Raw genomic sequence first — 27,462 nt, 5'->3', positions numbered from 1 at the left:
TATGGGAGTCGTCATGTGACAAGCAGCAGCCACTACAGCATATTGGCAAATTATTATTAAGCTTTTTTTTTTTATTAGAGACATTCCCAGACACATTAACTATATAATGAAATATCTCGATTCTCACATTTCATAGAATGTTAATAATGATAATATGTGATGGTCAAAGTAGCCTAATTATGTAATTTATTATAAAACCCTGTCTATTTACTTAAGTAACAGATATAGGTGTCATGCCATAACATATTTTTAATACGACTGACTTTATATTAAATGTGAATTTAACATTGAAAGGTGATATAAAAATTGCTACTAATCTTTCATTGTTCAGAAAGAGAGCAAATAACATTTGCATTATCAAAGATCATTTTCACTGACAGTCTAGAGTTCAATCACTCTCAGAAACTCCCATTAAAATCACTGAAACTGTTAACACTGTGAAATCAATATCTTAATTATAGATTCATACACACATCTGCACTTTGTTGTTTCTGACGAGAGAATTCGCCGGAAAGAGGTCTCCAGTCAGCGAGAGTGAAGGAAGCACCGGCATTTTAGTGATGACTCATCTGAATGCCTCTGATTGGCCATTGCATTCAAAAGCTCAACATAATCTTGTCTGATTGGTTATAATGAGCAGTGCTGTAAACACGCATCTATCTCTGGCTCAGCGCCAGCAAGCGATCACAGATCTGAATTTAGCAGCGGATGATATGACTTGCTGAACGTACTCGCACCGGTGTGATTGTATTAAAATTAATAAAATCTTTATCGTCTATTTTTTGTCTTTTGGAAGCTGCATTCAACTTGACTCCCCTCTGTTATAAGCCACACATACAACAAACTAATGTCACAGTGGTATCGTGTACTGTAATCAAATGTAGCCAAGTTATTACCTGTTAAACAGTAGACAGCACACGCGTTCATCTAATAAGGATCTCCATCGCAAGCAATAGCCTTTGCAGATTTGCTTTCAATTCAAGTTTTCAACGCTGCTGATATTCTTAAACGCTACAACTCTGAGTGAACCGCTACAGACGCTAAGCACCTGCAGCAGGGAACTGAACGAATCATTCAAACTGATTCATGAACCAATTCACTCGTTTGCCAATTGGTTTGATCAAGCCTTTGAACAGATATGACTCAAAAGAAGGAATCATTCGCGAATGGGCATCGCTCATTGCCCAGAGAAAAGTAGACGGCGCGTTTGGAATAAACTGAAGCAGTTATAACATTTATTGCATTAAGATAAAGTAACAAGAGGAGCGTCGCCCACAAGTAAAAGTACAGATTTCCCCCTAAAATTTACTCAAGTAAGAATAAAAGTACCCATCTTTAAATATACTCCAAAAAGTATTAGTTACACCAAAAAATTACTCAAGTAAATGTAACTCGTTACTACCCACCTCTGGAAATGGCTAAGCATCATGAAGAAAGCAGATGAAGAATATACATTTTTCAGTTTTATTTCAGCTAAGTATAAAGTAAATGACAAAGTTTTTTGCTGCTTGAAGCCTGGAGATCCTTGTGATTCTCAAATGCAGTGAGAGGTCATTGTGCACTCCACAGTTGTTGACATGAGTTTGAAAACAGCTGGATGCCAGTTTCCCCACTCTGCCTATGAGCCATGTGTCACTCTTTATCACCTGCCCAGGGTGCAGTGGCACCAGCACTGAGAGTGATTCTGATTGGCACTCAAAAGGTCTGTGTTATCTAATGTTAATGTTAATATAATTTTGTTACAAAAACTGGATGTATTAATAATGATTCATTAATTAATTTTATGTTTTATGTTTTGTTTGGAGATTATCTCTTTAGAGAGGCCTGTTTTGTTGGTGTCTTGTATCAAGAGGTTTTTTTCCTCCTCCAATAGACTATCTCTCTTATGGCATCACAAGAAGGAACACATTAACTCTATTAATGTAAAAAATTACACTACCATTCAAAAGTCAGTTTGTGGTCAGTATTTTTATTTTATTTTTTAATTTAAAAATGAACATATTTATTAGGCAAGGACACATAAACTAATCAACAGTAAAGACATTTACAATTTCACAAAAGTTATCTATTTCAAATAAATGCTGTTCTATAGAACTTTCTTCATTAAAGAATCCTGTGACATTGAAGACTGGATAAATGACTGCTGAAAATTCAGCTTTGCATACAAGATCATTTACAATATGTATAAATATATTTATTTTTGGGAGGGGGTTCAAAGCTCCAAAGGCGATGAATTGAAGAAAAGACCCAGGTAATAAAACCGCTTAAGAATAGGTGACTTTCCTCCTTAAACTTTGAATAATTGGTCTACAAAGAGACATTTTGAGAGTTTAAGAGATGCCAGTTCTTGGTTGATTAAAACCACAGGATGCTCCTTGTCATTGAGAATTTAAGAACAACTAGTGCTCAGTCATGAATCTGACTCATCCATTGAGTATATGGGAAATTTGGCAGTGTGTCTAGCCCTTTGAAGCTCTTTCTGCACTTTATATGAGAAAATGAGGATATTAACCAATAAGCATTAGTTGTGTAAAGAAATTTTGTCCTCGTGTTCCTGGTGTGGAGCAAGTTGTTCACACATCTTCATGGTGTCATGAGTCCTAAGCAAAGTTGGGAATCTGCCTTTATCCACTTTATAAACAAGTTGACATTGCTGTAACACATTTTTTTGGCCAAGAAAATGTTGCATTCCACACAATACTGTATAGCACAAACACTCTGCGGTCAGGATGAAGCTCACACACATGACTTCTAGCATATGGTGAAATGCTGAGCTGATCAGTTTCCTCATGGCCTACATAATGGAGTGGCAGAGAAATTATGATTATTGTTTCCAAACCTCCTTGGCAGGGAATCCTGAAAGCTGTCTGTGCCAAAGAGTAATTTAAAAGGGGTCAAACTGATGGATTTCTGGGCAATTCTTAAATTCCAAAAGAGGATGTATGAGATCCTGTGGTCCCCGTCTAAAGATTGAGAACATCTGAGAACCAATTTTCCTCACTTCACTTGCGTGCCATGTGCTTCTGTTTATTCACTGGCCAGGATGTTGAGTCATCTACACACAGTTATCCAGAGCAATGATTTGCATGGAGGGACACCCAGATTCGTATCTGCCTTTGTACCATTTTCTATGTTTGAATTATATGACTTGAATTATATGACAATAATTTAAGTTGAATGTTAATGTGTTCTTCCAACATATGCATGCGTATCATTTTGTGATATAAAATTGTAATTTCATTTATTTATACAATGTAAAAGTCCTGTTTGAAAGGCGTTCAGAACATTTGAGGGAACAGTGCTTTCTAAATAACTAACAACAATTTTTATTTTAAAAAAGTAGATGTTTTTGACACTTGTGATTTGGAACTGTTCAGTACTGGGTCATTGTGTTCATTATTTATATTTATAGAAACTCTTAATATATATAAATATATATATATATATATATATATATATATATATATATATATATATATATATATATATATATATATATATTAAATCTCAATTCTGATTAGCTGATAAGAGTGTGATATGTATGTGATAACACACCTTGAAATGTCACAACTGACCAATCAGAATCAAGTATTCTAGAGCCATGTAATAATGAAATGATAACAGAACTCCAACTGTTTCACCATTTGTTTCACTCTGTTTGCGGTATTTCTCACAGCGAGTGTGATGAAGGATGCCCAAATCTACTATAATTTAAAAAATAATACTGCTTTTGTGTCATAGAATGTGGTTTTAAGAGTTGTTTAGGAGAGAATGTACTTGTCTGGACTTCAAATATGCGGTTTGATAATAAAGATAAAGTCTATTTGAAAATTAGCTTCAAAGTTATCGGAGATGTGGGCTCCAGGGCATCAGTGGCCATTCAGCGCTCATGAACCTGCCGAGAGCAGCCCCAGGCTGACGATACATGGGGCAACATTTTGAGCAATGTTGCCAGGAAACTTTGGTCAATGTTGCCTTCAACGGGCAACCAGGTGAGACACAGGGCCCACGACCCACAACCAAATTTGATACCCATTCTCAATGGAAAAGTGGCCAAGCAACATTGGCCAAAAAAAGTGGCCCAGCACAATTGCTCAAAACGTTGCCCTGTGTTTCATCAGCCTCACGTCAGCCAGATCTTCTGGAATATGTAGCTGGCTCTACAGTTGTTAAACATGAGATATAATTAATAATAGTAGTAAATAATTGTAGTATTTAATATTGGAAAATGGTGTGTGTTTTCTTGATGGTGATTTTATTCACATTGTTCCGTCTGTAGATTGCAACAAGACACAGTTTTTATGAGTCAGCAGTACAGAATTTTATATTGAAAGACCCTGAAACGCTGTTGTAAACAAGAAAGTTCTTTTTACTTTCTACAACAGTGAGACACAGCCAACAAATGCAGTGAGCAGCACTGTCATCGGAGATCACCCTTAACAGATGAAAAGACAGTACGACAAATATAACGCTTTCCTCAGCAGAAACTCAAGCAAATGTTTTACTATGAAGATGAGATTGGGCTTAAGAATTAATTCTGTGCCAGCTGCAGGTAATCACACTCGCTCAGTCCATCTTTCTCATAATACTGTACTCCACACATTACACTGTTTTTAATACAGTAATACAATAAGCTTTTAATGAAGCAACTCAACTTCCTTCGTTACTAGTTCTAAAGTCACGTTCTCAAATTAGTAACAGAGACTTGAGCTCAGCTGTTAAACTGTCAAACTGCGATTGGAATCCATGGCGAAAGGAAGTAGTTCCACATAAAAGAGTGCTTTTTAAAGACACCTGTGTTGTTTCTTATATTTATACACTCTTGCCATAGAATTGTTGTATAAACGCAATATCACACTCATAGCCATGAGATATGGCTTTATATCTGCACAATGCTCTTATCTACAGCTGAATCACAGCCATGCTGATATTCAGCAATATCTCACGTTTATCCGTGTGATATTGCTCACACTTGATGAGGCAAAATATTATGAACACATAAAGGTAGTGAAAATTTTTATCATACCATAACAATGTTCCATGTGAAGGACTGGGTAATTTAAATAGTAAACGGAAAATCAATTCATGCAGTCAGTCCATTGGTGCAGGAGAAATGAGCAGAAATGAAGTTTTTAGTGAGTCTGACGATGGCCAAATTGTCTGACCATCTCTGAAACATCGAGACTTAAGGGGTACTCCTGGTCAGCATTTATAAGAACCTACAACAGTGGTCCGAAGAGGCACAAACCACAAATTGGTGATAGTTTGTAGGGCGTCCAAGGCTCATTTATATTATATATGGTCTTATTGGATTTATATTATATTATATTATAATGATGGGCCTGTGTAGGTGCAGACTGTCATGAGTGATCCCTGATGATCCCTGTCCACAAAGCTCCTAGAATGGCACACAAGCAATGAAACTGGACCTTGGAGAAATTAAAGAAGGTTGTGTGGACTGATGAGTCCTTTTTTTGTTACATCGCAATTACTTGGGGATGTAATGGCATCAGGATACACTTATGGGAAGACTGTGATGCTATGGGCAATGTTCTGCTGGGAAACCCTGTTTCCGGGCATTCATGTGGACGTCAGATTGACATGTCATTTACCTAAACCTCACTCCAAACCAGGTACGACCTTCATGGCAGTGGTGTTCCCTGATGGCAGTGGCCACTTTCAGCAGGATAATACACACACTGTTCAGGAATAATGGGGATGGAAAGAACCTCAAACTCTCAACTTGAGTACATCTACTGTCAATGTCTTGATGCCAGATACCACAGGACAACTTCAGAGTCCATGACTTGGATCAGTGTTGTTTTGGCAGCACAAGTAGGACGTACATCATATTAGACATTTAGTCATAATATTTTGGCTCACTGGTGTATTTCATAATGCAATGTTAAATGTTGGCTCACAAACATAGACATACATCCGTGTGATGCACCTCCTTAATGTCTAATAACGAGTGAAATTCTTCATTGTTCTTCTTTAAGTCTCCTCCTGCACCTCATTATGTATCAGGGCGCATGCAGGGTTAATACTGCAGGTAGTTAATGAGTCACCCTCAGAGCAGAAAGGGAACAGATTGTGTCCTGGGTGCAAAACTTGATGAATAGATAATGACTATAAACATTTGGCACATCGCCCTGTGTACTGGAACAATTCAAATGTGACATAGTGATGGTATGTATGTGTGTGTGTTTTTTTAAGACACCTGATGACTTGGATGTCCTGCTCTCACCTAGCAGATGGAAAAATACCATTCTCACAGATCACAGTTTGACTGCTGCTATACAAACATCCTCCTGCTTTCCCTCAGCATTTCAGCAGTCTCGCTCTCTCCCGCTTTCTCTCTCTTTTTTTTGAACTGCATTCTGCTTTCACCTATTTGCGAAACAAGACTTTACGGATCTTCTGTATGCACAAACAGCTTTTAACACTCCAGAGACAAAGAAATCACATCATATGATCCTTTTGAGAACATATACTGTCCATATACAAAAGTGAAAGTGACGTAGCATTCAGCCAAGTATGATGACCTATACTCAGAATTCGTGCTCTGTATTAAACCAATCCAAAGTGCACACACACAGCAGTGAACACACACACCGTGAACACACACCTGGAGCAGTGGCCAGCCATTCATGCTGTGGCACCCGGGGAGCAGTTGGGGGTTCAGTGCCTTGCTCAAGGGCACCTAAGTCGTGGTATTGCCGGCCCGAGACTCGAACCCACAACCTTAGGGTTAGGAGTAAAACTTTCTAACCACTAAGTCACGGTATACTGATAAACTGTAACACATTTACATATATGTTTAACATGTAAGGGATCATTATGCATCACCCAATACACTCTTATGGGAATCAAATGCAAACAATTAACATTTGAGTTGTAATGGCACAAAAATTTAAAACATGAAAGTACCTGGGACAAGAAGCCCCCGGGGGCATCTGCCATTTACGGAACATTTTATCTTAAGGCCAAATTAATCCTAATAATTTTCTTTTCCTGAAAAAATAAGTAACAAACCCACACACTATCAATATTTGCTATCGTTACTTTTTTTTGATTCAACAATTTTTTTGTATTTTGTTCCTACCTACCGTTGTTTCAGGTGTGCTGAGATTACGTTGATCTTCCTGAAAAAAATGCCATAAATTAAACTGGTAAAGTTGTGGATCTTGGCAATGTAATTTGAATAAATTTACTGAAATTGAATGTTTCATAATGACAAGTAAATTACAGGAACATAGTTACAGAGAGGGGCTTCTTCCCCCACATTAAATCCATTTAAAATATTCTCTCAATTCATTTTATCTAAGGCTAGCAGCACTAAGCTAAATACATTAAACATTTAAATAAATGTACAATGTTTGTTTTTATGTTTTTGACTCATAGCTTATAGTGTTTACAATGGCTACTTCACATGAATGTAAAAAAATACTTCAACATTATGTGTCTGCATTGCTGAACTGATTGCTGCAGCCTGCTGGTTTTTGTGTTTGTGAGCAGGGTGAACAAGTTAAAATAACAGCTGTGTTGTAACATTTAAATATACATAGGGCACATCAATCACTTTAACTGCAGCTGTGAGTGATGCTTACAGGAGGCAGTAGTCATTAGCTGAAGTATGAACATAGTGACTTATTGCAATTTCATTTTGTTCTGCTGAGAATTTGGACAATAATAGCCCATTAGTGTTGAGTCAGAAACTCTGTTCCTCATTTTACAGAGAAATAGAAACGGATGAGACACCACAGAGAAGCCATTCGGTGTGATCAACAACCATTAGTCTTGTTTTACGCCATATGTGGAAGTGGTGAGCATTTATTTTGCTGTTAATATTTCTAGTATTGACCGATATTGGATATTAAACTGTGCTCATTTCCCATATTTTTACATTTAGATTATCATCTAGAGATAATTTAATGCTCAATTTTAATATTTATCATGATAGTATTAATTTAATAACACATTTAGATGCACTTTTTAGCAAATCTCAACATGAAAATCCATATGTGTACTGTGGGTTATAATTTTGGGTTATAATTTTAGCATTTGATTTATTTTATTTTAATTAGACAAAATAATATAAAATTTTAATATTGGTAATTAATTTGGGCTCGGATTAAAATTAATCACCATTAGGATGTAAACGTGATTTATTGTAAAATATGGCATGTCTCATGTAAAAAATAAATAAATAATAATATTAATGATGTTCAAGTTCACAATAATTTCCACTTACCCACCCCTGATAAACATTTTATAATTTACCCCTAATAGTATAAATACAAATATTGTACTTTTGTTGCTTTTTTTTTGTTTTTTTTTTGTTTAAACAGCTGAAATGTCAACAGAAGGTTCTTGTAAGATTGAGCCGAAACAGAAGCACACGAGGAACACTTAGACTTAAAAGCATTGTGTTTGAGACTGCAGAGGGTGGTGTGATGATAGTAACACCTCGGGCTGACTGAGACATTATCAATAGCCATTGATCTGAGATGGAGAAATGGGGCTGATTAGATTAATTACATAATTACTATGAATAATGAGTTTCCCTTGAGGGAATCTGGACCTTCTGAGTCTTTCAACATGCAGGTCATGTTTCTTCTGAGACCCTGACAAAAGGTCCACTTTTAGGTCTGTATATAAGGTAGCATGTGTGAAATTACAATCTCAGGCTGACAAAGAGCACAATCTACATCCTCAGCTTGACCATTTGTATAAAGAGCTCTTTGATCTGTTCATCATCCCAGCCAAAAGCAATATCTAATACACTGTACTGCAGATGAACTCTCTATGTATGGTCATTTTAACACCAAGATGCTTTAAAGCATGGTGATCTGTATTTGAATCCATGCACCGTTGCTGAAAATTCAACATTTCACTCTCAAAGTACATCCCTGAGGACAGAGAGGACAAAATGGAGAATGCGACAGAAATTGAAGGGGGCCGCAGGGTACCAGACAGAAGTCAGAAGCCAAAACAAAGTTGGAAAAGAACCACACCTGTGCACTGGTCCGAGATTTGATTCATCTGGAAATCACAGTGCGACTGAAGTTATTCTGCTTTTGGCTAGCGGAGGGCCAAGATACAGAACAGGACTCGGACAGGAAGTCAAATCCCTATAATAACGGACACCTTTAACACTGCCAATCATTCCTAGAGCTCTTTTCTGGCTGTTATTGTCTACATTTTACCAAGTGTATTATTGTTTATCACTGAGACCTTGGCTGAGAGGCATCTCGCACATTTATTTACCGTGATAGAGTGTCAGTGGCGATATAATATAGATGTGTGGGGCGAATATTCATGTGTATGTGTGAGAGAAAGAGAAAGAGTGCATGGTATGCTGTGCCAGTGCACATGTCTGTGCAGATAAATTCAGGGATTAGTGTGTTAGAGATGCACAGACTGACTGACAATCTCTCCTCCCTTCAGTGCCACTGTGAGACAACTGAGAACTCATTAACTCACTGCACTCACGGACCAAGAGAGAGTGAGAGAGTGAATTAAGACAGAAATGAACATGATGGCGTTGAAACAGAACAGGCAAATATGGCGTATTAGCAGCAGGCCATGAGCGATCGAGGCAGAAAGAGTGAGGGAGGTTGAGACCAGAAACAGAAAAGGCTAACGGTGTACAGAAGAGGCTGGAGGAAGAGGAGGTGTGGAAGAGAAAGATGAAGAGAGAGAGAGAGAGAGAGAAGAGAGAGAGAGAGTGGCTGTTGCCAGGGACAACAGCATAATAGAGAGCGATCCTCCTACACAACCTCTGCCTTATTTTACTCCTCCTCCTTCACTGTGGTTTGATTCTATCTCTCCCTCCATTTACCTTCCTCAAGTCATGTCTGCCGTGGACCTTGTCAGTCAACAGTGCTGTATTGGCGTCATTGTTAAAGGGACGGCTCATTCAAAATGTGACAATCTGTTGTTCACTCACCGTCATGACATTCTAAATCTTTTGGTAAACACAAAGCATGTTATTAACAATGATCGCTCTTCTCTTTACCATACAGTGAAAGTGAGTGGTGATCAGAGACAGTCAAGTTTCATCATGACAAAAAAGTATTACAACAGAAGTTTATGCCAGTGCTTGGTTTTTATATCATATTTAAATACTTGAAAACTTTGATTTGAGAGCTGTTCAAACAAAACGAACGTGTCGTGCGGAAAAGAAGTACACTTTAGGATAAAAAAAATAATTGTTACAGAAATAATATACTTAAGTCTAAACTAAATGTAATGTTTTCAAGCACTTAACTGCACTGCAATTACATGAAAATGCATTATAGTTTAAATGTATATTATATGCAATTAGCTAAAATTTATGGTGTTTATTTGGCCCACTTAATTAGGAGTAAAGTACATTTTCATCTGTAATGTCATAATTATTTCTGTTGTTTTTGAAATATTTTTAAAGTACTGCTGAATGTACTGATCAGCATGCATGGTAAATTAAATATACTTTATATGCAATTTCATGTCATTTAAATATTTAAATATATTTGTAAACACACATGAATAATGCTGAAGTTGCAATTAGTGCATTTAAAATATGTGTAATATTGAATAACACACTACAGAAAATTATAGTAAAACATTTAATGTGTCATTATTACCAAGTGCATTTAAAAAAAAAGTGTAATTAAGAAAGTCATATATACAATAAAATAAATGACTTATCAGACATCTCTTTAGATTTTTGTTGGTCTGGCTGCCACCCACTGTCTCAGCAGGCAACGACACTTTGATGCATTTATAGCTGATACGTTTTTTTCATCTGGAATGATTTTTAACATTATTAGTCAGTATGGGTGAGTCTGGAATTTTGAATCTGTTTACAATCTATTTCACCCTTTCACCCAGGGCTAAAAACAGAATCAAGTATTAATTTAATAGAACATTACCTGAATAAAGTTAATGAACCTAAGAAATACTCAAATGTTCACCGATAAGTTTCTATCTTGCTTCTTTCTTTTTCATTCCACATCTACCTCCACCTCCTCTGAATCTTTCCATCTCCTCTGACTCCACTCGCGGTTGCCTGAATCATTGATTTGGGTGTGTGATTGATGGAAAGATCTTCCCCATCATTCCTGTCTCTCCCACCATCCCTCTCCAATAGCAGTGCCAGAACTTTTGTTTGCTAAATTACTGCATCTAGCAGGCAGGCGATGCACTGATCTCCCCAGGCTCATTCCACCGCACTTATCTTTCATTCTCTCTCTACAAAGTACTCCAGTGCTCCTCTGTCTTTCTGTTCTCTCACTTTGCTGAAATGAGTCTTGTAGCTGGTAATGTTGATTGTGTAACTTGGTTGTTTTGTACCTCATTTTTATTTATTTATTTTTTTGTCTAACACAGGCGTCTTCTCATGTTTTTATCCTCTCACATCAAAATCCAGCAACATATTTGTTTATAATTTTTTTCTCTTTTAAATGTTGCCTGTTTTTTTTCTATATTTTAATCTCCTGATTCAAATGAGATGACGTTTTCACTGGAGAAAACAGTATTATGGATTGAGGACTCATATTTTAGCCAGAGGCCAAAAAATAAATAAAAAAATACACATTTTCTGCAAATTTACATTTTCTGTAACTTGTTCCTCTAATGCAACAGGGGTTCTTTGAAACTCTTTGAAGCTTCTTAATGTTAACTTTGGATGAAGTTAACTGCACTCATTTATTATGAGCAATTTTTTTCATATAAAAACTATATGAAGTATATATTTGTTTGAGATCAAATAATAATAATAGTTGGTGGCTCATAACGCTTAGTCTAGTTCTAAGTATAGAATGAAAGAGTGCTAAAAGTCAAAAGTCTGTCTTTCCTCAGCTTCCCCATGTAGTTTCATACTCCCTACACTCTTTCATCGCTCCTGCTCTGCCTGTCAGCAGTTCTGCTCCTTTCTTTCTCTCTCTTTCTCTGATGTCTCTGCCTGATGCATTAAGTGACAGACTATGCCAAGCCTGCCACTTTATTTAGATTCAGGCTAATTAAGAAATCCAAGTGGGTTTTGCAGCATCGCAAACAACATTATTCAGAAGTTGCAGCAGCTCTTTAACTGTCTCTCCCTCTCCCATTATCCCTTATCTACAGCTCGGAGCTCATCGGTCCCCAGCCCGTTCCCTGCGACAAGTGGATTTCAACCCAGGCTTAAATACTGCAGCATCAGGGTCGCTTATACGTGACGTCTGCAGACCTGGTACGACCATCACACCTGATCCACTGCACAAGAACACGACACCGCCACAGTCTCATACACAATAAACCACGGAGCGTCAAAGGAAGGAAAGCAGGTGAGAACTGGTATAGTTTCACTATACTTGTAGACGTGATGCAGTTTTTGTCCCTTTCTTGTGTATTGATTGTTTAACAGCTTCTAGACAACCTTGCTAAACAGTACATGTGAAATACGGTCTCTGTGCAAATTCACTGCAAAAGCATTTGTTCCATCCGTTTGCATCAGACCTGCCCCAGGCTGACAGGTTTGATTTTTTGTAAATGATGATGGACCCTGTCATGTCTTTCCCTCTCTCTTATTCACACACATCAACACACACTCAGCATAAAGAGCGATAGCTGCCCCCTCTTGTTTTCAAATTCAGTCACTCAAGACTTGTATTTTTCATTTAGCTCGGTCTAGGAAGTCTACAGTGGTTTTTAAGAGTCCCACAGATGATTTCTGCCCTCTTTAACTCAATGAAATGGTTAAATAGCCTTGCTTTGCTACCTTGAAAAAGGTCCTGTTCAATCAAGCTTTCCGCAGTCAGCTCAATGGCAGCGAGAGGCTTTAATGAGTCTGGACCACTGGAGCTCAGCTGTGACCATCTTTACCCCCTCAGTCCTATAATGAAGACCATTATGGCGCAAGTCCACAAATCACACACTGTGCTTTCTTGTTTCCCTCATAACAAATACTTGCAGAAAGAAAATATAGTGTGTGTGTGTTTATATAAAGTCTGCTACAAAAATAGTTTCATTTCTGCCATATTTTTTTTATTTTTCCTAAGGGTTTTTTTTCAGGAATCCTTGTAGATAAATCAAATAAAGGAAACAATACAGAATTTTGTTGCTGTTGGGAAGTTCTAAAATGATTTTTTTTTTTTTTTTTTTTTTTACATGCTTCAGGGGCATGACACTTGTTCTGGATTTTTGTATTGCAAATACCTTCATGCAAAAAATGGAGAAGGTTAAATGTGTAGAAATAAATGTTTAATAAGAGGATCATCTGCTGATCTTCCCTCTGGCTGTATCACCGCAGGGGAAAACTTATACTGCGTGAAGTGTCTCTCCTTGGCCCATGAGAGGTGAATGTGTGTATGGCTATTCTGTAATGACTGCTGTGACACTCTGTTGACAGTAAAGGTCGGTTATGTGGAGCGCATTAAGCCAGGACCTTTAGGGAAGGCACACAAACACAATGAGTGAGAATGAATGTCTATGTGTGGTTCAGCGTGTCATGTGAGTAAGGACTGTACTGTTGAGAAGAACATAATGGCAGCCTCTCCACCAACAGCGATTAACTCAGGAACTCTATTATTACTGGCTGACAACAGTGCTTAAAAGTGCTGTTTCCACCCCTGCCCTGCCCTGCCCTGCTCTATTCACATCGACAAGAGCTGCCGCTCTACTGTTACAGCCCTCTATCCCTCCCTCCCTGCCTCCTGGAACACAGCTGGAGACGGGTTTCCATCAGTGAGAATGATACGTGCACTTTCTTTGGACATATATGCACTCAACTCGCTTCTTTGCACATACTGTATATATCATTTGGGGTTTTTTTGAAAGAAGCTCAACAAACTGTATCAAAAATACAGTAAAAACAGTCATATTGTCAAATATTATATATGCATGTGTGTCTGATTTATCTCATTTAGATGTGGACACGTGCATCATCTGTGATATTGTCTCTCAGTGAGAGCTAATGCGTGTCACAACGTGTGGTGAGATCGTTTCAGCTAAATCGTATCGCGTCTCTATCGTTGACCTTATTATAGGAGCATTATGGTGCACTTTGACCATCTCTAATATTTAAATAGGTTTGATCCTTCTGCTCTACAGGATGTGTTCTGGGAAAAGCCTGTGTGTTTGTCTGAAAAGCCTAATTTCACTGAAAATATTCAGTCCAACCTGCTCCAGTCAGTCAGCTCTGGCAACAGAACCATCTATTGTACTGCGCCACTATCAGAGACACATTTTAAATGAATCTGTCTCATTCATGACTGACAGTTAATTCTTTAATTACACAATGCTTTAGAAGCAACATTCAACATCATTCTGATAAGTTGCTGTGGTTGGAAGGGGCCTGACAAGAAAAATAAATGAAACTGCTGTGCAACTTGCATTGAAATGGTTTTTAGTCAAATCACTTTTTTTTTTTTTTTTTTATAAGATGTACTTAAAGATTTCTAGAGGAAGGATGAACCAATTTTGGTCATTCTATGCTCTTTCTTAAGAGACAAAAGACAGCAATTGAGCGTTCTAATGAAAGTATTGATCACAGGCCCGTCTCAAGCCAGTGAGGTAGATGGACTTTGATTGGTACATAGTTGCAGCTCTTGTTTTTTCTTTATCTTAATGGTTCTATATTGTGTAGTCATGTTAAAAACGTCCCCATGGTTCTCTGCTGACATCAGTACTGAGTCTATATCTGGCTACTTCCATGTTACATATGCATTTGTGCTCGCTCAGTTCATTTCAGGCTGACTCATGTCTGTTTTCTATTATTATGTGTATTCTCCATTTTCCTTGCCAGCTATTAATAAGTGGTGGGTTGAAACTAATATATACATCAGTAAATGATCTGTGCATTATAAAAAATTAATTGGTGAAAAAAAAAATAAAATAAAAATATCAAGGCAAAGCATTAACAGACAGCGTTAGGTTAGTTGGGGCTGTTTGGGGGAACGTTGCTAAAAACTGTGTTTTAATTTCAAAGATACAAAGTAATTCACATTCTATTATCTCTGTAACTAAAAAGCTTCATATACTGGATTTTTAGGGTCACAGTTAGCAAAACATAAGAAAGTAGCCCAAACTGTATTTTAAAAGATTGGATTTTTATGTTCACACTGGTCAAGTATAATCAGGTCTATGTCACATGCAAGCAAAAAAAAGAAAAAAAGAAAAAAAGAAAAAAGGATTTAGAGTAGATTGAAAGCAGTCTATGAATCTGACTTGGTAATATAGACGATAGAGATTGGTTTGCTAGCTAGAGCCATTTGGAGAGAATATAGCTGTCTTACAGAAGGAGAAGCGCTTTCATTTCACTCACACAGAATCAGTCACAGTAAGACTGTCAATGTGGCTATTTGACGTGTGCCTGCTAGATTGTACCCAGATAATTTTATCCATAATGGCCAACCAGTCACTCAAAAATGAGCTGTGAGTACTGAAGGTGAGACTGTTAAGAGTCTGCTCTCTCATAGCAGACATAAAAGTTTTGAACAAGTCTAATTTAGGGTTGGGATCTGTGAAACCATTCATATTCTTATAGTTCCATTAACAGTTCTCACACATGCATTATTTCACAGATGCATTAAGTACTTTGCAGAGATTCTTACAATAATTATTTTGCAGCACTGGAATACTGAAACTGGGTTTACAGCATGAAATATTATGTCAAATGTAGTTTGGTTCTTTTTAGTGAATCAAAAAATATGCAGCGCAGCTACTGCAAATGACTCTTATCTGGTTCTTTTTAGTAAATCAAATGAAAACAAAACTCATTTACTAATTGGTGTTCATATAAAAAATGTGTAGTTAAAGTCTTGTAGTGGTCCTGTGTGACTTGTGCTATTAATATAGTATATAGGCTATGTGTGATATTGTGTGCCATTCATAATCAATATAAGTGTGGGTGAGGGTGGTTTTAACTGGTGCTGCTGTAGGTGTGATGTCATTTATGTAGACCTTGTTGAACCCTGAGTCTATGTGGTGTTATTTACTGTAGCTAAGGCCAATTATTGAATTAGTTTTCTGTTGCCTATAAAAGACTGTGCAAACACGTATTTCCCAATAGTCACATTAAATGTATTTGTTTCAAGGGACTGTATGTAGAATTAAGAAACCCATGTTATTAGCAATAGCTGTGGCTGTTAAGTGAACTACAGTCAGCAACTTATTGCTTGTGCTCATGCTCGCAGTTGTGCACACGTAACGTACAAAATACACAAGTAGGCCTACTTGAGTAAAAGTATATAATAAAATATTACTCCAGTAAAAGTAAAAGTTTTGCTATTTTTCTCAAGTCAAAGTACAAAAGTACTAGATTTTTTATGTACTTAAGTAAAAAAGTACAAAACGATAGATTTTGCAAGAGAGGAGCAAGGAGGCTACTTAATTTAATTTTATATTATCACATTTTTTTATAATCCTACTACTGAAAATACCTGGGATTCTCCCAAAATAACCACTATATGGAGTCAAGATATATATTTTGTTGTTGATATGGACTACGTTGAAGAGAATAATGTTCACTGTGAAGCTTACACTGTGATGTACCTGAGAGAAAACAGAGTTGACCATCTGATTTTCACCACTAAGAAAAAAGTGTTTTAAAGTTTGTTGTTTTGCAGAACTTCACAGTTATATATGACATGAGAATAAGGCCTGAAGTTAGGAAGAACATGTTAAGGAAAATATAATTATATTTTCATAATTATTTTTTTCCTTCTCAAACCTTGTCTGTGGTGTAAAAACACCCCTGCCCAAACGCCCCCAGAGGGCATCACAAGTGGTTGAATAAAAATATTTGGACTTTATTAAAAAAAAAAAAAAAAAAACCTAAATTAAGCACCTGCAAGCTTGTTAGCTAGACAGTTAGCATTATGAATAAACATTTATATCTTTGTTTAATCTGTTATTTATTTTTTATTTTTTTACTTAAAACATAGAGACACTGATTGATATGTCTGCATTCAAGCATTTCAGTGGGCTTAAATAGATCTCTCTCTTTACAGCAGATTTAGTTCACAAACAACTGACAGTTTTGACCTAAATATGATTTTCAGTTACAATAATTAATCCTACATTTCGACATTAATAACTTACTTTTAACACCATCAGATGCAGGCACGTACTTTTTCGTACTTGTGAATTCAGTTCACTGGAGACTCGCACTAAATGTTTCATTCGAATCAGTGAGTTGTCGACTTTAGAACAGCTGCAGTCGGATCATTATAGTTCTTGAATGAATCGTTTGGTGCGATTTGTGAACCGTTTTAAAAGGTTCATTGAAAAAAATCAGTTTGTTCTTGAATCAGAAACCACTTATGCATCTCAGAGCATGTGATATAAGGAGTAACTATATGTTTTCTGAAATGTAGTGAAGTAAAAAGTACGATCTTATGCTTTTGAATGTAGTGAAGTAAAAGCAACTAAAAATAAAACTACTCCAGTAAAGTACAGATACTTGAAAAATTGACTTAAGTACAGTAACAAAGTAAAGCTACTCCGTTACTGACCACCACTGCAAAATACTGGAAAAAAAAAACCTCTTGAAGCATTTATTTTCAGAGTATACATGAAAATATATGAAACTAGAAAACAGTTATTTAAAATAAATTTCACAATAGTATGATTTTACTTTTTTTTTTTTTTTTTTTATAAACACAGCCTTAGTAAACATAAGAGACTTGTTCAAAAACATTAAAGCATTTGAAAGCCCCCGAACTTTTGAATGATGCTGTATAGTATATTCATTAAAAGTATGTATGTGTGTATTACATAATTTCTTGTCATATTCCACAAACCCTCTCAGATCTGGTGGATGTGTGGTACTTTGACGTGTGCATCTCCATCCACTGATGTGAAGTGTTGCAACATGTGCCGTCTCTCTGTGTCGATGCGGAAGATTAATCCGAAGCTTTGGTTTTGAGCTACAAAGAACTGTCAGAAGAAAAACATTAATTCTTTATCCTCACATGTGTACCCTTGGTCCTGTGTTATTCTCGAATCCACGAGCAGATGGCTTTGCATTTAAGAAAGGTTTTAGATGGTGGGGGAGGACGTTATATTACACAGCACATGGCTTAGCAACGAAACGACTGGTGAAAATCTCTCCTGAGAGTTTGTACAGATCACATATCAGTGTGACAGACAGAGTAAACAGCAGTTTCTGCTGTGATTGATGCTATTGTGAAAGATGTTAGACGCACTGATACACATGTTGTAGATTAGAGGGCCAAAAGTGACTGAGCAGGTGCTTATAGACACTTATTTTGTAAAAATCAATCAGTCCTTAGAGACTCGATGGCAAGTAAAGTGCACAAGCACACACATATCATCAGAGGTGCGTGTAAACTGTGCTCTTCATGCTCTCAGCTGTTCCACATGCTAAGTGACAAGCTTGCAAGAAGGAAGGGTTTTGTAATTCAATTGAAATGACAGGTAGAGAAGCGAAGGTCGAAAGGACCCAAAAGCCTATATTACACGCATTCTGGTGTAAATGAATGTGAGGGAAGAGGTTTGAAAGGCTTTGTCAGTGTTTGGGATTGACAGGTGTGGCTGTGAATTTGCCTTGTACATACAATAGAAGATAGGAGCAGATCGAATGCTGTCTGTATGAATGAGTAATCAAAGTTAATCCTCTTCTTTGGATAGCCTTGAGTAATCGCTGTAAACATAGTGACAGGTAACGATAGTAAATATGAAGACTTTAAATTGCATCTTTGAGGATTCAGATTTTTTTTTTTTTTTGATCCTCTTTAAAGGTGCTGTAGGGAAGTTTTGTAAAAAAAAACAATTTTTTACATATTTATTAAACCTGTCATTGTGTCCTGACAGTAGAATATGAGACAGATAATCTGTGAAAAAAATCAAGCTCCTCTGGCTCCTCCCAGTGGTCCTATTGCCATTTGCAGTTACAGACCGCTCCAGGCAAGAAAACAACCAATCAGAGCTGCGGTCAGTAACTTTGTTTGTGTTCAAAATGTAGAAAAATGTATTTAATAAGCGAGTACACCATGAATCCATTTTCCAAACCGTGTTTTTGGCCTGTCCTGAATCACTATGGTGCACCTATAATGAGTGTTTATATTCGGACTATTTTAGATTGCTTCGGGGGTACCGCGGCGGAGTAACCCAGTACCTTTGTGATTCTTCATAGACATAAACAGAGAGAAGTAGTTCCGGCTACGATGTTCTTCCACAAGACGCAAGCAGTTCTGTTTATTAATCGCTTAGAGCGTCAAAAGTTCCCTACCGCAGCTTTAAGAAGCAGTATGTGGTGAAAAACTGTTAAAAGTGTAATGATAGTGTGAATGTATGAACATTGACAGAAGCTTTTTGTGCTTTTTTTTTCAGAGTTGTCATTTAGATATGTTCATACAGCTTACATGTATCCAAATTAACTCTTGAATACAGTTCTGACTGTAAAAAAAAATAATTATTGATTGATTGATACTTTATTCATCCTATACAGGAAATGTAATTTTCACTGCAGATTCAACACACAGAACACAGCACCACACTGTGCTTTCTTTTAATGGAGCACATAATGAATGATGTGTACTTTATGCATGCGGTGTTATGAGTTGTTGTCTGCCACTGTTGCTGATCCAGAGCCTGTGTTTTAAAAATAGCCACGTGTTTACTCAGCTCCACAGGCCAACATTCTCCATTAGCACTGTACAGCTCATTCTACAGCGGCTGATTTACACACACAAACTGCTTATTCTCTCCCAACATATATTTAATGAGTACAGCACTGCTTGCCAGATATACAGAATGGGAGCCAGCCATTTGAACTGCTTGTTTCGTAACTGTAATTTAGCTCATAGAAAGTTGCGACAGCACAAGGTGGTTTTTAAGTAGTAATATTGAAATAAATCTTTAAGATCGCAAGTCAGATCTAGTCAGTACGCTCTGTAACCCTCTTCTCACCAGACACTTTTGCTTGCTGATTATATTAATTATGATTTAACTGTGAATGGTGTGTTTCTATTACCATTGGCTATGTGTGATGTTTCATCCACACCACTAGGTGTCATTCCAGCGTGGCTGCCAAATTACCACAACATCTACAAAAAAGACTGAATACACCTTTATTCAGGTGACCAGCAGCTTTTAGTTTACAATAGACACATGATGGGCAAGTGCTGTTGCTTGTTAGAGACAAGTATTTTTTTTTTTTTTTTACTTTAGGGGAACATTCTCATTCTACTGAGCATTTGTTGGAATGAGAATTATACAGTTTTGGCTTTACATTTTCCAGATTGAAAATGAATGTATTAAATGCATATATCTGCTAAAATAAAATTATTAACTACTGTTCTCTTATGATCACCGGGGCTGCCTCTATTCAATCAGAAATGCAATAAAAACATTCATATTGTGAAATGTCACAATTTAAAATAACTGATGTCTGTTATAATATGTTTTAAAATGTAAATCATTAGTGTAATATCAAAGCTGAATTTTCAGCATCATGACAATCTTCAGTGTCACACGACCCTTCGGAAGTCATTGTAATTTGCTACTCAAGAAACATTTCTTATTATTATTATCAGATTTGAAAACATTTTTGTGTTTCTCTTTCATTACAGTACCTTACATTTCAGTGCCCTTAAAGGGACTAAATTTCAACCTGATCTTTAATTTTATGGTTACATGTCTGTCGTCATACATTACATTAGAATCTACACCATATTCTCTACAGTGCATGTCAAAAATAAAAAATAAACTCACGGCGAACTAATGTAAACGTGACAGAATCTGTTCTCAGTATGAGATGATCTCTCATGTTGAAACCAGAATGAATCAGGTGAGTTGAGCTCTAAGTGAGCACTCTGAAATGACAGAGTCTTAGCCACACGCTGAGATTGATCTTGAGGTGAGAGCACTTGTGAGATGTGGAAACAGACTGTCTTTCCATAGCTGAGGTGGTAATTAATATCAGGGTCTGGGAAATGTGTGTTCTGGTGTTTCATTAAGAGCTCCAAACTCTGTGGTGATTACTGGCTGTCCCTTTATGAAGTGAAGGACCAGAGAGCTTTTCTGCTTATTAATGGAGAACATCTGAGGCCTGAAGGTGGATGGTAGCTGTGTTGAGCTTTTGTTTCCGAGAGCACTGTGCCAACTACACAGGGGAGCATTTGTGGAGCCCCTATAGCTCTCATGAAACAGCCTCTTTTGCATGACCTCACCGCTCAACAAATGACTCTATTAGGCAAACCAAGGCTGACTAAATGGTTTCGGTAGACCTGTGGACCCCTGAGTCAAAACACAAGTGGGCTGATGAGTCAGTGAATGTAGAACTGACTTTATAAAGCGAGCTCTGGACAAGAGAATTGGTACATGACACACTTCACTGAGATAGTATTTTAGGATAGTAAAGATATTAATTGTGATTAATTCACAGGTCATTCATTCACTCCAAATCACATGACGTGTTTCTTTTCCTGATCATCATGTGCACTGATGACTACAATTTTAAAGATTTGTGGCTACGAACCATAATTTGACCTCTGCCCTTTTCACACTCCCTTTTGCAATGATTTATGACATCAAACAGCAGGAGTCATACGGTACGAAACGAGCACTCACACTGTGATTCAAAGCATATTTTGTTTTGGAAGTACTGTATGTAGATATACAGTGTGTAGTGTGTTATTATTTGGACAGTAGAATCATTTTGCACAGTAATTTTTGTTTAATGAAAAGCATGAGACACATAGCGAGATATAAAAAGCCCAGTCAGATGGTTTATAAAAAAATAAGTAGATGATCATTTTCAATGCAAGGACACTTAATGAACACTAAGAGCGTGGTGTGTCGTGACTATATCCTTCCCAGTTCCCACTATAATAAATGATTGACGGCACAGATTTAAAACGACACTGACTTGCAGAGTGAAAACACAAGAAATGTATAATTTGCCCTTTTTGCAAAGTCTGTTGCAGTAAATCATTTATAAGCATAGATCTGAACATCAGGGATGTGCTGCATTCAGAATTGAATCAAGAATTGCTTTATAAATTCCTACTGAATTCCAACATTTGAATCGAGGTTGTGTTGAGGTAACAAACAGGATGCAGAATTGCAATTTGAATTAAAATTCAGGGAAGAATTCAAATATAGAATTCAAATGAACTGAGATTATATATATATACACACACACACACACACACACACACACACACACACACACACACACATTTATTAATTTAATTCTGAGTTGTATTTTTTATTATGATTATTTTAGTGCTTGATAAAAACTTCTAATCATGTTACATTGGTTCTATGATTCTGATTATAGTGATTTTTCTAAATCTTACCTAGGGCCCCACAGGCCGACTATGAGCAAGAGAAAGATAACCTCAAAGAACCCTGCAGAATCCTATACAATCTGAACAGTTATGCCATACATTTCCAACTAAGAAGATTTAAATGCATTACCCTGTGCATCGTCTGATTCATAAAGTACATAGCCTCGCAGTCTCACACAGCTTTTTAAAGTCATGTTACACACCTCCATGTCCTCTGTCTTTCGGTGTATCTGCAAATACTCAGCTGTCAGCTAATTTAAAATGCTTTATACTGCAGAATTTTATACAGTCAGCAAATGCAGTTTGTTCATCACAGAATATCGCAGTTTTCTAATGCTGCTTAAAAATTTTGTGATGTTTTGTGGTTAAGTTGTGTGAACTGAGAATGTATATTTCCCCCCATGCCCTCATTAAAGAAGATAAAGAGCAGGGAGAAAGAGAGAGAGAGAGAGAAATAAAGACAGAGATGGAAGAAAAAGTGAGCCACAAGCAGCCATAAACAGCTTGACAAAGCATGAAATATGCATCTTAGATGAACGCAGACATCCTAAGGCATGAACTTCAGTAACCTCTCATCCTCTGCACATTTTCACCAGCGGGTCTGGTGATTTTCCTGCTTTCTTCCTTGTTCTTCTTTGGCTGAGTGAATTCTGCATTGCTTTTTCAGTTGTTCCTGGATTATTTTGTGTGTGCACTGATCTGATTATAAAAAAGATAGGTCAACTTACATAATGGCACAGCTCGCTAGATAAAAAAAACAACAACAACAACCTATTCTCCACGTATCACACACTCAACATACAGTATACATCATACAAGTTCATAAGAAAAACTGTTAGTATTTCCAGCCTGATGTGACAGATAGAAGGTACAGCACATGATGTGAACAAATCACTAATGTATGATCTTCATAAATCATCTTTGACAACTGGATGTATATGGTCACTCCAGAAACACTTATTAATGCATTAGTTATTAGAAGTCGTAAAGCTGACACTCTTTCTGCGATCTCTCACTCCTCCACTCTCAGATCTGTCTTTTTCTCTCTTTCTGTCATGTGATGGGCATATCTGTGCCATGTTCTAGCAGTTCTACCTCCTGCCGATCTCTCGCTCACACTCCCTCCAGATCACTCAGTTCCCATCATTTCCACAATTATTCACTCTTTGTGTCTTTATAGCTCTTGGATGTATTGTATTGCTGTACACAAATAATATACCATTTATAATTTATCATTTTTATTAACAGTGGCTTTTTTTCTGCTTTTAAGCAATATTTTTGGTGAAAAACAGACTGGCAAAACAGCATTTTCTCTCTGTAATGAGACACCTGATCTTATCTGTCTGAGCATTCACAAGTTTTGACATTTCAGGGGGCAACCATGCAGAAAACATTTCTCTGAGAACGACTTAAAGGCAAATTTATTTATACATCCAACCAACCAATATGGGACATTTAACAAAAGCCATTTGCAGTTTTTGTAAATACCACTGAAATATGAATTGTCACAGGAGAGCGCTTATGGTGTCATTTGTACAAAATTTTTACATAAAAAAAAAAAATGCATACAGCTTTTGGAATAGTGGTTAAAGATTGGTCTGGTAATCAAATGTTTTCGGTTTAAACAGTGACACCTCAAGTTGCACCAGAAGGACTTTGTAGAAAGGCATACCATATTTTCCGGACTATAAGTCACACTTTTTTTCATAGTTTGGATGGTCCTGCGACTTATAGTCAGGTGCGACTTATTTATCAAAATTAATTTGACAAAACAATACAGTCTCCAGCCGCGAGATGTACACTGAATACACTGAATAGAGCGCCCTCTCGTGGCTATATACGGTAATGTTTTCTCTTAATTCTAAATAAATGCGACTTATAGTCCAGTGCAACTTATATGTTTTTTTTCCTCATCAAGACGTATTTTTGGACTGATGCGACTTATACTCAGCGGCGACTTATAGTCCGAAAAATACGGTATAACCTTGAGAAAAAGAAGTGTGCTTAACTGAACTGAATGTGCACTTGTAGTGTACTTCAAATCTTAGAAGTATTTTTTATTAAACTGTGCTTATAATCATACTGTGATTATGTTTTTAACTTTACTGTGTAATTCAGTATTACATTTAAATATACAGAATGTCAATTTCATCATTACAAATCTGTAGTAACTGTAAATATATTTAAAAACATGACACACTGTACAGTATATGAAAAGTTTTAATAGAAATCATATAACTGTTAAGAGTACCATAAATGCTTGTCAGTACCTTTGGAAGTACACTTTTAACCATATTTCAAAGACAATGTTAGTAATTATGAAATGCATATAAAGATAAAAGTAAGAGGTTCATAAAGCACTCTAAAGTTCATCTTACTGAATGAATATAATTTTAAACTAAAGTGCCTTTTCATTAAATTGCAATTAAAATGCAATTAAATGTCCACAAACATTACATTCAGAGTTCACTTATATGGTTTTAAAGTGCACTATTTCTATAATAAGTGCATCTTTTAAAAGTATGATGAAGTTTACTTCAGGTCAGGTCCTCACTTTTAAATGGCAGCATCCTGATCCTGTTCAGTCCAGTTTCATGACCGTCAGCTCAGCCATACACTCAGATTAGCTTCTGTGGAAACAACAGCACAGCCGTAAGAAACTCGTGCCACCACTACGACAACATGAGAGATGTACCTTACGCAAGTGCCAGACACATAATACAGGGACCTGAAAACAGGAAATGCATGATGTCACTCTGACCCATTTTGTGCTCCCACACAAACATACATACAGTACACACACAAAGAGCACACTGCAGTCTAGGGGCTTCTTGTTAGTTCAAGTCATACACACCTAATTAAAACAAGGAGGCAGCCAATTAAGCAAGAGACCTGATGACAGAATTAACATTTCAAAGAGCAGAGGAATGAGGGGACAGAAGCGAGGGAGAGAACGAGATAGGCAGCAATAAAAAAGGTCAAAAGAAGGAAGCAAAGAAAACTAATATTGGGGGAGAGGTACAGGTAGAGAAATGGAATAGGGTTTAGACAGCACAGCAAACGTCTAATATGACTTCCTCGTTGCTCTGATCTTGTGCCTCATGCGGTGCAGAACCCAGCAGGGTCTTAGCACTATTATTTAAAGAAGAGTGCTCCACACGCTCCACTTCTGAAGGGCGGAGGACGCCCACTTCTCCTGCTGCATACTAAAACATCAGTTCATAGAGACGCACTTGAGAGGCAGAGGCTGGGAGGGTTTGAAATGTAATGAAAGCTTCCTGAGATTTCTGAGACAGAAAATTTAACAGATGGCAAAAACACAAACATGGCCTGTTTTTTTCCCAGCTGTTTTCTCATTCTTTTTTAAGTGTTAAGTGGAACTACGTTTTCTTTATAAAATAACATTACCTTTTGTTTAGTATCTGTTCTATATGTTCTTCCTCTTTATCATCATCTCTATTTTCATGTAGCTACTTCTTCTGCCTTTAAATCTGTTGGCTCCTTTTCAGTGTGTTCACACAGAAGCAGAACACTAGTGTCAGACCTGTTTGGAGTGCTAATTTCCTCTCACACATGTGCAGTACTGAATTTGGAGAGCAAGTTTAAAGTCATCTTGATCAGCATTTTTAGCACATTACGTGGCACAAAAATGAAACAATGATACATAGGACACAAAGACTAGCCTCCGGCGGATGGTATGTGACGTATAGGTGTAGCATAATGTTGCATTCCAGGCAACTCGAAATTCAGATTTTTCCCACCTCCTTGGAAATAACATCTAGAAAGCTTAAGTTAAATATCTGGCAGCTTACCTTAAGTCAGATCGATCAACCCCGACTTCAGTGAGATGCACCATTTGATGTCACCGCATCCAACGAGCATTGTGTGTAGAACTGCCTCGTGTCAAACTTAAAAACATTACGCATTAAGTTAATACAATCATACCTTAATTTATTAGTTTCATCAGTTGTTTTCAAAACGAACGGTAGCCTTTTATGTAATTTTATTGCAGTTGTTTTGCCATAATTGATACAAAAAGACAACATATCTAAATATATGAATGTAAGGAATTATTATTGTTATTATTAAATGTGTATATTTTTCTTACATAAACATAATACTTCGCTTCAGAAGGCCTTTGTTAACACCCTGGAGCCGTGTGGAGTACTTTTTATGATGGATGGATGCAATTCTTTTTGGCTTCAAAATATTAACCACCATTCATTGCCATTATAAAGCTTGGAAGAGCCAGGGCATTTTATTATATAACTCTGACTGTATTCGTCTGAAAGAAGAAAGTCATATACCCATAGGATGGCTTATTGGTGAGTTAATCATGGGGTAATATTTATTTTTGGGAGAACTATCCCTTTAGTAACTGTAATAGATACTGTATATACAATATATACAGTATTGCATGTAAGTAATGTAATAGAAAATTATACTTTTGAATGTTTTTGGTTTGTTTAAATGTCATTGGTCTTTGTTGCATTCATATTTTTCAGTCAAACTGCACCAGAATTAATTTGGATGTGAACCGACACTGACCTTTTCAGGGGGTCACAGTCAACCTGATTGGTGCAAACGTACGAATGCCTTTATTCACACTTCTTAAAAATAAACCACACTTAAAGAGAAACTGCACCAGGGTTTGTTGTAATCAACACAAATCTGCAACTACACCCTTATTCTGTAGTAGCGCATTGTTGCTCTGTGACAAGAACAGTGTTGGAGAACTAGATGTCTGTTGTGCCTCTCTTTTGCCTTGTGTATTGTATTTTTCCATGATGGGTTCTGGAAACTCAGTGAGGGACATGTGAACTGTGTATGAAGGTTTTAGATCTGTTTACTGTCTATCCCCACAAGATTTGATATCTGAACATTCATAGCCACTGTCAGTTAATTAAGATTTGACAGATGAACTCTCAACTCGATTCGGCTCGTTTATTAAAAACCGTTGTGTGCAAAATTGTGATAAGACTTTCTGGCGAACTCGAGCTGCGTCAAATATGCTTTGGGGAATGCGCTTAGCATGAGCTACTCTGAATATCGTGTGAAATCAGTCCAATAGAAGAGCGTGACGTCACAGGCGGGGTGACATAAGCGACCAGGAAGCTATAAAAGCACGTGCCGCGCAGCTGGCGTCAGCTTCGCGTCTTTCAGCAAGCGCTCTGAGTGT

The 27,462-nt window shown here is 37.0% G+C and overlaps 1 protein-coding gene across 1 annotated transcript in view; it reads left to right on the top strand.

Moving 5' to 3' along the window:
• LOC127950536 (protein phosphatase 1 regulatory subunit 29-like) overlaps positions 1-27,462 on the top strand; it is an 87,191-nt gene that overhangs the window by 12,903 nt on the left and 46,826 nt on the right. The window contains exon 2 of the mRNA XM_052547662.1: positions 12,112-12,311. The gene's annotated coding sequence lies outside the window, so the exon portion shown is untranslated. The remainder of the gene's footprint in view (positions 1-12,111; positions 12,312-27,462) is intronic.

Source organism: Carassius gibelio, chromosome A3 (genome assembly GCF_023724105.1).
Source record: "Carassius gibelio isolate Cgi1373 ecotype wild population from Czech Republic chromosome A3, carGib1.2-hapl.c, whole genome shotgun sequence".
NCBI classification, from domain to species: Eukaryota; Metazoa; Chordata; class Actinopteri; order Cypriniformes; family Cyprinidae; genus Carassius; species Carassius gibelio.
This window is presented reverse-complemented; position numbering and strand designations above follow the sequence as displayed.